This window comes from Diorhabda carinulata, chromosome 1, assembly GCF_026250575.1.
Source record: "Diorhabda carinulata isolate Delta chromosome 1, icDioCari1.1, whole genome shotgun sequence".
Taxonomy (NCBI): Eukaryota; Metazoa; Arthropoda; class Insecta; order Coleoptera; family Chrysomelidae; genus Diorhabda; species Diorhabda carinulata.
In genome coordinates this window covers 11,167,948-11,179,997 of record NC_079460.1, presented here as the reverse complement: position 1 = coordinate 11,179,997, position 12,050 = coordinate 11,167,948, and the positions used below count along the sequence as shown (strand labels likewise).

Sequence of the window (12,050 nt, the reverse complement as noted above, 5' to 3'; positions counted from 1 at the left end):
AATTCCCAGACAACTGAGTTTCAAATGAGGGAATCTATTTCTTGGTTTTGCAATATGTTGCTCCTTACACTTACCTGAAGAAGACGTCGAAAATCTATCACTGAAAAATTTCGTTGCATTAAAACTTACTCTTCTATGTTTTCAATATTATATTGCTATTTCCAACCAAAATTATTTACTCAATTACTCAATATTAGAATCAGTAAGAATATTTTTTTAACGTGTTATTGCTGAAAAATAGCAAACGTTGTCGTCGACATTTCTATCACTCATCTTATACATTGAGATGGGAGTGAGATAGTGTCTTCGCGTAGAGAGCATATTGCTGTAACATAAATTAATTTGTTTATACTACATACAATCATTTTTTAAGTGGAAATAAATCCTCTGAATTAAGACAAGACAAGATAATACTTTAATAATCAATAGAACCCAGAATCTATGTAATAATGGAACTGTGAAAAGATATATTCACCATTTCACAGCCTTACGGAAATATATATTAGTATAAGAAAAATTCACCTACATTCATTCAACAACTGCAACAATATGGTCATCTGGAATGCGTTGGACTACTAGTATTAAAATAAAAACATAAAATGGACGTTACAGTGCTCAGTAATTATTAAGATCTATAGGTTGTAATAGTGAAAGAAAAAAAGAAAAAAACGTTTGCGTAATCGTAATCCAAGCACTAATCAACCAAAACTAGCCAACCATGTCGGAACAGTTTCCATCAATTCATTGATCAAATAGCCACAATGTGATATATAAACTGGTCGGCATGAAGGTTGAGAGAAAATATCAGGAGAATTATAATAAGTGGGATCCGTACTAAGGTAAATAGGTATATGGCTTCCACGAAAAAAAATCTAGTATAGGTACTATTATCATTTAGACCTTTGGCTCCTCCTTAATACCAATTTCCTTAATACCTCTATTAACTGCTAGCCTAATTTCGCTTAGGTTTTTCTATGAATGAACTGTGGAAAAGCTTCTCACAAAAAAGAACGAAGTGATACAAATAAAGCCACCAATGACCAAGACCACAGGAAAGAAATATTATCCACACCGAAGCCCCATAATAAAAACTACATTGAATTAAATAGAAAAACCCATGGTTAAACTAATTTAAAAATTTCCATAGACAACAACACGAATAAATAAATTGCTAACAAATAATATACAGCTGTTTCTAACAAAAAGTAAATTTACATAAACGTACATAAAGCCTGTTCAAAAACTCATATATAATATAATTCTTTTCATTTTTTTTATTTAGATTTTTGGAAAAATATACATCTAATAAAAAATACTTAGAACGGAGTGAAAAACAAATAGGGAATAATCCATAAATGAAATAAGACCTGAACAATTTGGTTAAACAGTATAAATTCTATTCCATAAATTTTAATGCAACTAAAAATTATTTCTTTTTTTTTATCTATTGAAATTCGAAACATTATATTTGATGATTTGTAAAGACCTAAATCGGGCCAAGGAGGCAAAAATCTTTCGGATAAAAAATATTACTTATTAACATAGACCTACCATCAAGATCATGTATTGAGAAACATTATTCTAAGTAAAATTCAGCATAGATAAACCTATCTTAAACGTAGAAAATCGGATATATTAGTGATCTGTGGCGACGTAAAAATAAAAACGATTTTAGAATTCAATAAATAGGCAAATATAATTTTGAGAAATAAAAACATTATTAATAACCAATCATTTTACATAATTTGATGATTCTAATTACAATCAAAACTCTCTTATGAAGTTAATTACTTTTAATAGTTATCGTTATCTCATCGCAGTTAATATATGTTACAACATACTATGGAAAAACTGATAGCGGTGCACTATTTAATCTTAGTGACGTTATCCTGCAGACACTTCGTAACGTTGAGTAATGCTTGTTATGCTTTTCCTAAAGGTAAGTTTATATAAATGACATATTTATACCTAAATGAAATCTCATTATATAGCAATATGTTTTAAATTCAACTTCTGTATAAAAGATGATTATTCCGAATTTGTGTCTTATTCTATCTAGATTGTACTGGGATTTAGAATTTATAGAAGCAGACTTATAGAGTTTTAACAAATTACCTAAAAATACATATAGTTCCTCTTTTCTAATTAACAGGTTGCGGAAGATTCTATTTTTGTTATTAAATATTCAGCAAAATTAAGCATATTCTAAAGAATAGAAGTTTTACTATATTTGCTAAAAATAAAATAATGAATCGATTTATTAATAATCACAAAAATAACCAATGATTTACCCTAAATAGTTTCCTATGATGTGAGTGTAAGTAATTATAATCTTTTGAATATAGAAGGTAAGTCAAAACTATAGGAAAAGTGTAATATGGAAAAAATTAGGGACCAAAAACAAAAAAGGAACACCCTTTCGAGAAAATATACTCCACAATTGTGGAACAAAAACTACGAAAAACATTATCGCGTATAAATAAAATGTAAATTTATTAAAAATTGAAACAATGATTGAAAACTTTACTGTAAAAAACGAAATATTTTCAACAGATCTATAATGTGTCGAATTTATGTTCCTAGATGCCCCATTTTTGATATTATTAAAGAAGATAATACTGAGAGATTCTTTAAAAAACGTATCAACCGAATAATCGTGATCTTTAATTCTAAGAGAAATTTCCAAATTATTAGTAACAGTATAGGGCAATATTTTAAAATAATCTTACGATATAACATGGACACTAACATGATCTAGAGGTTTTTTAAGTAAAACGCAGAAAATAATCAATATTTCTTTAGATTTGGAGACTAATCCAATAAATATATTTAATTTGTAACAATATTGAATGTAATAAAATTACGCTTGTTGCATCAAAATGCTGTACCAATAACGAGCTTCATCATTACGTTCATTAACTAGTAATAATCTTTTTTCTTTCAAGTTTTTACTGTAGTGTAAAATCTGAAGCTAATTGGTTATTTACCACGTGTGAATGGTTGTCAAATATAGTATTGAAATAGGCAAACATAGTGCCGAAGTAATAATTTCATATTCTTATGTGAATAAAAATTACTATTCTTATTAAAATTGTATATTTGCAACGAAGAACTTGTGTACACAATTGCTAAAAAAAGTTGTTTTGTGATGCATTCGACATAAACGGGAGCCTCCTAAAATTACCAAAAACAAATTTTAGTATTTTTTTCTGCTGATCTCCCTTCTAGAAGTTACTGGTTAATAGTAACTATACATTTTGATTGATCAGTAAAAAACGACCAGAAACATTGTTTTGTCGAACGACTCACAAGGGAATATTCGCATTTAAATCCAATTGTTCATTAATGAAATACGCTAACTCTTTAAATTACTGTGATTAAATGTCGGACGTTAAGTAGAATCAAGAACAGAAATAAAATTTTGTTCTAATTTATTTACCATATTATCTCTCTCTCTCTCTCTCTCTCTCTATATATATATATATAGTGAAGTGAATAGTTTTTTATTGGGAACGTGGCAAGGAAACACAAAAGTGGACTAACTTAAATATATTTTCCGAGCTTGATACTTATGTATTCATCGTCTGGGAAATAATTAATTAAGATTTCCAGTGATTTTGATATTAATAAAGATTGTAAAAATTTTTAAACTCATGGAATTCAAAATTCAATAATCGAATTCTTATCAAAAACAAAATAAAGAGGAAAAAAATAAATTCGTAGGTTGTTTGGATGAAATAATCAAACTTTATGTTAGATACTCGATACTAGATACTATTTGTATAACTTAACGTTTCGCTCCTTCCTTGGAAGCATTTTCAAAGGATCAATTAATATTTGATGATTAAAATTTTTGTAGAATTGATAAAAATATATTACTAGATATCTCAAAAACATAGTATTAGAATATATATATATATATATATATATATATATATATCAATATATACCAGTAGATTGAGATAAACTAATTGATCAATTTATGGTAAATTTGTATGAGTTTTTTAATATCTTGTCTATCATTCACAGAACAATTTATGTAATTTTATGTATATCATTTGTTTGATTAATAATTTTTGGTTCTTGAGTTTAGGTTTTTGTTTTTTTAAAATCAAATTCATGATATTAATTTTTTTCATTTTTGTGTAGAGCAGTCGATGCATTTTTGGTGTATTTGTGACCATTTATTCTGTTCTCCAATTATTATGTAGTCATTCCTATATAATTTTTAGGACATAGAGGTGATAATGTGTTGTGTGATCTATGACTTATATTGATTTTATATTTTGATAAAATGTATTTAAATTTTTCTGATAGTTGGTTTGTATAGGGAAGTGCTATATATGTATTTTTTTCTTTACTTGAATTTATTTGTGTAGTTGGAGTTGTTCTCATTGTGTAATTTATATGTGTGTTGTCGGATGATTCTATTAATTTTATTTTCTGAATATTGATTATTGTTCAAAGTATTTTGGATTTTTTTTATTACATTGCGGTGATATTCTGGAGAAGTTTAGTTAATGCTCTATCTGTTAATCCTATAACGAAGTTGTTTTTTTCGTGATTTGGGATGGCATGAGTTATAATTGAGATATCTTCTAGACCAGACCGTCATCAACGTATCCCTTGAAAAACACTACATCAATACTTATATCATCCGTTTAGTTGTTGAAAAAAGTTGTCGTTATATTGGAAATAATTTTGAACTTGAATAAGCGTAATACCTTCTAGAAATTTGTCATAGCTGAGTTATGTATGTTGTTGGATTGAATCCCATCTATTTTTCAATACGTGGGCTATGAGATCATTAGGAATATTTGAGTACATTGAGACAACATGAGATTTGATTTTGTATATGTCAGGAATATGTACTATCTAAAAAGTGTGAGCATAAATATTTTTTATGTAAAAATTATTTTTGGTTATTTTTGATAAAATATTGGCAATATATTTGGATAATTTATAGAAAGATGACTAAGTATATGACACTATTGGACGCAGTGGTATACTTGGTTTGTATAATTTTGAAAGTCCATATAGTTTTGGTGGTAAAGCATTACGTGTTTATAATTGTTTTGATTCATTTGCATTAATAGAGCCATTTTCCAAAAGCTGTTTTTTAAATATATTATTTATTTTTTCAAATATTTTGATTTTAGCTGGTTTAATTTTTTGAAAAGTATTTGTATCACTTAGAATCGTCACAAAGTAAGTCATTTTCGGTGTTCATTATTAGTGTTTTATTACATTTGTCTGGTTGTAAATATTTGACGATTGCATTTTATACATTCTCCAATTTTTTTACATTCTGTTAAGATTTGTTTTTGAGTTATGATAATGAGATTTTATTTATGATCGCATTTACTACATTAGATCTGATATCGTCTTGATCTGGTTTAAATATAAAAGCAGATTCTGTACTCAGTATATATTCTGTATACGGTAATAGAAAAAACCATATATGAAGAACAATTTCAAAACAAGCACATTCAAAAAAGTTCAACAATTCAATTAATAACTCTGCATAAGACGATATCAAAATAAACTTCGACTTTTGATTTGAAAATATATCTATATATCATATACCAAAAGATATAACTAAAAAATTCACTCCATATAAAAATGTATTCGAATTACTATATACATCATATCTGATGTAATAAATGCGATCAGTAATCACAAAATAAAATCCCGTCAGCATAAAACTCAAAAAGTTGATTAAACTCAAAAACAAATTAGATAAATGGCTCTATTAATGCAAATGAAGCAAAAAAATTACAAACACGTAATGCTTTACCACCAAAACTATATGGATTGCCAAAATTACACAAACCAAATATACCAATGCGACCAATAGTGTCATATACTTAGCCACATTTCTATAAATTATCCCAATATATTGCCAATATTTTATCAAAAATAACCAAAAGTCGTTTTTACATAAAATATTCATTTATGCTTAAACAGTTTTTAGATGCATTACATATTCCTGACAATTACAAAATCAAATCTCTACATGTTGTCTCAATGTACACAAATATTCCTAATGATCTCATAGCACACATATTGAAAAATAGATGGGATTCAATCCAACAACGTGCATAACTCAGCTATGACAAATTTCTAGAAGGTATTGTGCTTATTCAAACTTATGATTATGTCCAATATAACAACAATATGTAGAAGAGAAAATAATAGATTATATAAATGTTGATGTAGTATTTTTTAGAAGAAACGTTGACGACTGTTTAGCTGTAATTCTTGTTACAGTATTCTTTTAAATAGTCTATTCATTTATTTCTTGTGTTTCTTTTTGTTACAGTACTTCATAGAACTATTTGTGGCATATAAATAAGTTTATGTAGCGCAGTAAGTTCAGTTTTAAACAAGAAGAATATTATTTAAGTGATATTTATAAGTAAATTATTATAAGTTAAGTGTATTGCATGAACAAATCAAGAACGTAAGAGACGGTGTTCATTAATTCACACCACGAATAGACAGAATCTAAATAAAAACGTTACACATCCAAACAATCTATGGGCCTAGGAAATTACTATTATTATTTTTTTTAGTTGACATAATTCAGATTTTAATTATTACAGTTATAAATTGGCCTAATTTTATCTGCTTTGCAAATAATATGATTATTCCGTTTTTTCCTCTTGTCATTATTAGAAATAAAACAAAAAAGCTTGAAAATGTCTAACATTCAAAATATTTACAGGACACACTAAATATCGAATAAAAAAAAACCTTCAATAATTTCACATATAGCGTCAAAACAAGGAAGAATTGAATATGTGAACATTATCATGGGTTAGTAAATAAAGTCAAAAAATTTCTTAATAACTATCATGTTTCATGAAAATTGTCACATCGACCGGAAAAATAAATTTGGTCATCAGTTTAAAACCATTTTTAATAAAAATCAATCTGTTTCACACTTTGTATTCATTTTGCCTTATTATTATTATTTTCGAAGTAGCTCAAATATAATGGACTTTGAACTAAGAAAATGGAAATTGAATATGAAACGGAATTATTTTGTTTATTAGAAAAAAGAATTGCAGACTCTCTATACTGCATACACACAAAAATTCCTGATATTTTATGTAGTTTGTTTCTCAAATGTTTTATATAAAGAAATAGTACGCATCTTAAACATGGATTATTTTCATAACAGAATGTTTTTATTTTCATCTTTAGGAAATTGCTAATAAGCTCTAGCTTTTAATTTGTACAAAAAAATAGTAAAACAATTTTATCCATGAATATTTTTTTTTGTAATATATGAAACTAAATGAACACAATCACATTTCTCTAGTCCTATTCATTTTCTCAAAATACGAGAGTTACTCGAATATAAACCAGTATTTCTTAATAAATTAATATTTAGTGTCGTAAAATAATAGTAATAGACATGGGCGAGAAGGATGTACTAGAGTCTGTTACGCAATGCATCATTATTGTTTTTTCGGTCAAAGATTATTTAAAATATGTGGAAATGTATCGAAAATCACTCGAACAATTCGGAAATGTGTCTCTCCAAGACTCAAGTTCATAAATGGTGTTCCGCTATTTGAAAAATCCGAGAAGTGGTGGCAAACTTTTCTGTGCGGACAGAACAAGTGTTCAATTACCACAAAATTTCAGCCAGATGGGTGCCAAGACTTCTGAATTTTGAACCGAAATTCACACGCTGGAAAGTTTGCACAGGTCTCCGCAAAATAGGTCAAGAAACAATGAAATTCCTTTCTTATAGTCTCGATTTGTCACCATCGTATTTATTTGGTTTATTGAAAGAAGCACTTAGTGGAATGTGATTCAAAAGCAATGCGAAGGTAGAATCTTTCTAGTGCGAATGGTTACATGACAAACCGAGATATTTTCACGATAATATCATCTGGAAGCTTCTGGAGACATAAATTGAAATTTCTGGAACCGTTGGCGATATTCATACTGATTACACTGATTTCACCACCACTACACAAACACTCACGATTACACTGTCATACGCGCGTTTCGATAATCAAATTATCTTGTTCAGAGACTGAAAGTAAACTAAAATCTAATGACTTGACTCACCTGCTTTATACTAAATTTTCTAAACAATAAACCTTCTCTCGCGAAATTGGCTTTGTCCCTATTTAAGCTATTTTTACATGTAGTAATTTCAATGCTTTCAAATGCATTGAACAGTTTATTATTAGATAAATTTTCACATTATTATTATTTATGTCATGATTATGACTGGCAGCGTGATCTGCATTACCTGATTTTTCGGTCCGTCCATATTTTAATTGAGCTACGGCTCTTTAAACCAGACAATAATGGATTTCTTAATCTGCCCAATATACTTTCCGTCACAATCACCACAGCTAATTTCATATATCCAACTCTTTTCCAAATTTGGTATTTTATCCTTAAGATTGCTCAAAAATTGTTTTAACATATTGATAGATTTATAAACCAATTTAAAATCTACTCTGCTAAATATTCCTCCCAACCCTTCTGTATAAACAAGATTGAATCAGTATCAGAGCAAATTTTACTTACAGTGGTTAGGTTAGGTTAGGTTACAGTGGTTTCACATAGAGATTTCTTAAACCTATGACGATTGATTAAACTCTTCACAATGTTTTATAACTGTTGAGTACAGCTACATCCTCAATAAAGATCTTTTCCTTATTGTATCTATCTCTCAATGGTAGGAGGAAAGTGAATTAACCGATGAAAGTGAGAAGTGGTTTCATATAGATATTTCTTGAATGTATGACGATTAATTAAACTATTTACAATTCTTTTATCATGACCGCTGAGTATAGCTACATCCTGAATAAAAGTCTTTTCCTTAACGTATCTCTCGATGGTGGTCAGTGGATAGTGAATTAACCGATGTACCAGGAAATGGAGACTGACCATGTTATGTTGGATACAATGAAAATAATCAGCCGGGATGTACCTGCACGTAGCAGTGTTTTTCATAAATACATCAAATTCTAGCCTATTACTATTACTAATTACTATCTAAAATTACTAAGTATCTAAAAATGGCACTGTCCATCCATACGTTTGCATTCTTCGTATTGAATATGGCGAAAATATCATCCACATACCTGTACCAAAGGGTCATTAATTGAAAGTTCAAGAAGTTGTGTGTTTTGAGTAAGAAATTGAAGAAATTGAAACTGCAGCCAAGAAATTTCTTTGAATCCAAACAACATTGTCGCAAACCTTTCACCCAAACATTTGACAAAATCCATCAATCAGAAAAAGAGATTTGAATACTGTCAATGAGTTTGAGAAGGAAATATTGTTTCTACTTGAAAGCTGATAAAGGAAACAAGGTTGTTACAATTGACAAGAAGGACTATTTCGAGGGAGTGAATACCAAAATCTCAAGGAATCCGCTGAATAAAATGATCACAAATGTGGAGAAACACTTAAAAATAACCCAACATTCTCAAGATATATTGCCTTCCCAATATTTACAAACCTGGGAAGGCATTGAGACCTATTGTTTCAACAATTTATACACCCAGTTATGATATATCCAGGTGGTTTACGAAGAAGTTTCAGAACCTACCCGAAATTTTTTCAATGGAGAATTCGTTAGAGTTTATCAAAAAATTGAAGACTGCAGAAATTGAATATGGGGAAATTTTATTCTCCTCTGATGTAAGTTTCTTCATTTCCCAGCGTGCCGATCCCGCAGATCTCCGAGTACCTTGAAGACTTACTCAGATCTAATAATTTGGAAGCTGATGTAATAGAAGAATATTTACAGTTAACAAACTTGTATGGAACAAAACTATTTCCAGTACACCAACCATTTCTACAAGCAAGATGAAGGAATAGCAATGGGCAACAGACTATCACCGTTTATGGCTGAACTGTTCATGAGTCATTTTGAAAAGCAAATCAGTCTAGTGTTTCAGTAATTCTTCGGGGTATGGTACAGGTATCTGCATGATATTTTCGCCATATTCAATACGAAAAAACCAAACGTAGACGAATTCATTTTGGAACTTAGCTCCGCTACGTGCAGGTACATTCCGACTGATTCTTTTTATTGTATCTAATATAAGATGGCTAGCCTCCAATTCTTTATACAAACGAGTAGGTTAATTCTCTTTCCTCTTACCATTGAGAGATACAATAAGGAAAAAACCTTTATTGAGGATATAGCTGTACTTAACGGTTATGGTAGCAGAATTGTAAATAGGTTAATCAGTCATCATAGATTTATGAAATGAAATGAAAAACAAGGAATAATTACTCTAATACCTTCTTTCCTGTTTAAAGCAAAGGATTGGAAGGAAAATTTAGCAGAATGCGTTTCAAATTGGTTTATGAATCGAACAATACATTGAAACAATTATTAAGCACTTCTAATGGTAAAATACCAAATTTGGAAAAGAGTGGTAAATATGAAATAAGCTGTGGTGATTGGGACGGAGAGTATATTGGCAGACTGAGAGATTCGTTATTGTCTGGTTTAAGGAGCATATAGCTCATTTAAAATATGGATGCACCAAAAAATCAGGTAATGCTAAAAAATGTATCCAATAATAGATTATTGGATGTATTTGAAAGTATTGAGTAAATGTTAGAGTAGCTTTAATAGGGTCAAAGACCCAATTGCTTTCAGCCCACTCTATAGTTTTATAGTAAATGAATGAATGTGCAAATTCCCGCCATCGAGGTTTTCCCGCTGGAATTACTTTTCGCGGAAGGTTTATTTGTGGGAAAATTCAGTATAAAACAGATAAATCAAGTCATTAGGTTTCACTCTACCTTCATTCTCTGAAGACTATAACTTGGTTAGCAAAACGCGTGTCAGACAGTGTAATCGTGAGTTTTGGTGTAGTGGTGGGGATAATAGTGTATTCAGTATTTCGGAAAGATGGCAAAAGTGTCACAGAGAGTATCTAGAAAAACTTTACAATTTCAGCTCTGTAACTCAAAAATAAACGTTTTTATAGCAAAATTCCTATTTTCATCTGAACCGCACTCTTATGAATTTGATCAAAGCACTCGTATGATATTTGATTATCACAGAATCGAAAAAAATAATTTGAACAGAAACTAAGAATATTATATTGTTCAAACATGGTTGATTTCCGAGATTTTGTCTCAATGGAGAAGAAATTAGAAGAACGAATACCTATTATGACAAAAAACGAGATATTTTTAATATCACATCCTTCAAATCGTCTATTTTCAACTTTTTCTCTCAACATGTCATTCAATTGAAATTGAAATGAGTAGATTTATAATCTTTTGTAATTTCTGCTACTGTATCTTTGTTAATAGCATTTTGCTTTAACTGTTTTTTTTTTCAATGAGGTCGTGGAGTGAAGAATACATTTGATAGTGAATTAACATAAATAAAAAAAAAAAACAATTTCAACGATCATCAAATATTCATCTACAACATTGCACTTTACCTTCTATTGAAGTAGGATGAATCCTTTAGCAAAAGAAATTTTTCATTATCCTACTTAATGTTTTTTCTGTTCTTTCTAACCATCAAATTGTTTATAATGAACTTTCTGATAATGAACATATCGTTCTTCTCAGAACAAATTCAACTTTAATCCATATGAATGATTAATTGAATATTTATAAAATCCTTTATACCAGTAAATCCTCATTTTCTCTATCACAAACAATGCATCATCGATTACTATAATAAAAATAGAATAACTAATGCATTTGAAATTCATAACAAAATATTTATCGTGGAATATAAAAATTTCAATGTTACATACTAATAGAACATCAGCCAAAAAGGTAATAACTCATATTTACCCTTTCATTTTTCAAATCGATAATTAACTCAATCGATTCCAATTGATACCACCAGGTAATGCAGATATTCCGCCAGTCTAAAAATACAGGACAATTTACAAACAAATAATATTCTATTTTTCATTATAGGTTATCCTATACGAAGACATTTTACATAGTTAACAGAAACTTATTATAAATCATAGAAAATTTCTTCTCGCCCTTCATATAAGAATGTTATGATATATGGGAAG

At 29.1% G+C, this 12,050-nt stretch overlaps 1 protein-coding gene across 10 annotated transcripts in view; it reads left to right on the top strand.

Annotated features, from left to right (window-relative positions):
* The window catches only part of LOC130894048 (agrin-like), a 451,778-nt gene that overhangs the window by 345,785 nt on the left and 93,943 nt on the right, over positions 1–12,050 (top strand). The gene's annotated exons all lie outside the window — the stretch shown is intronic.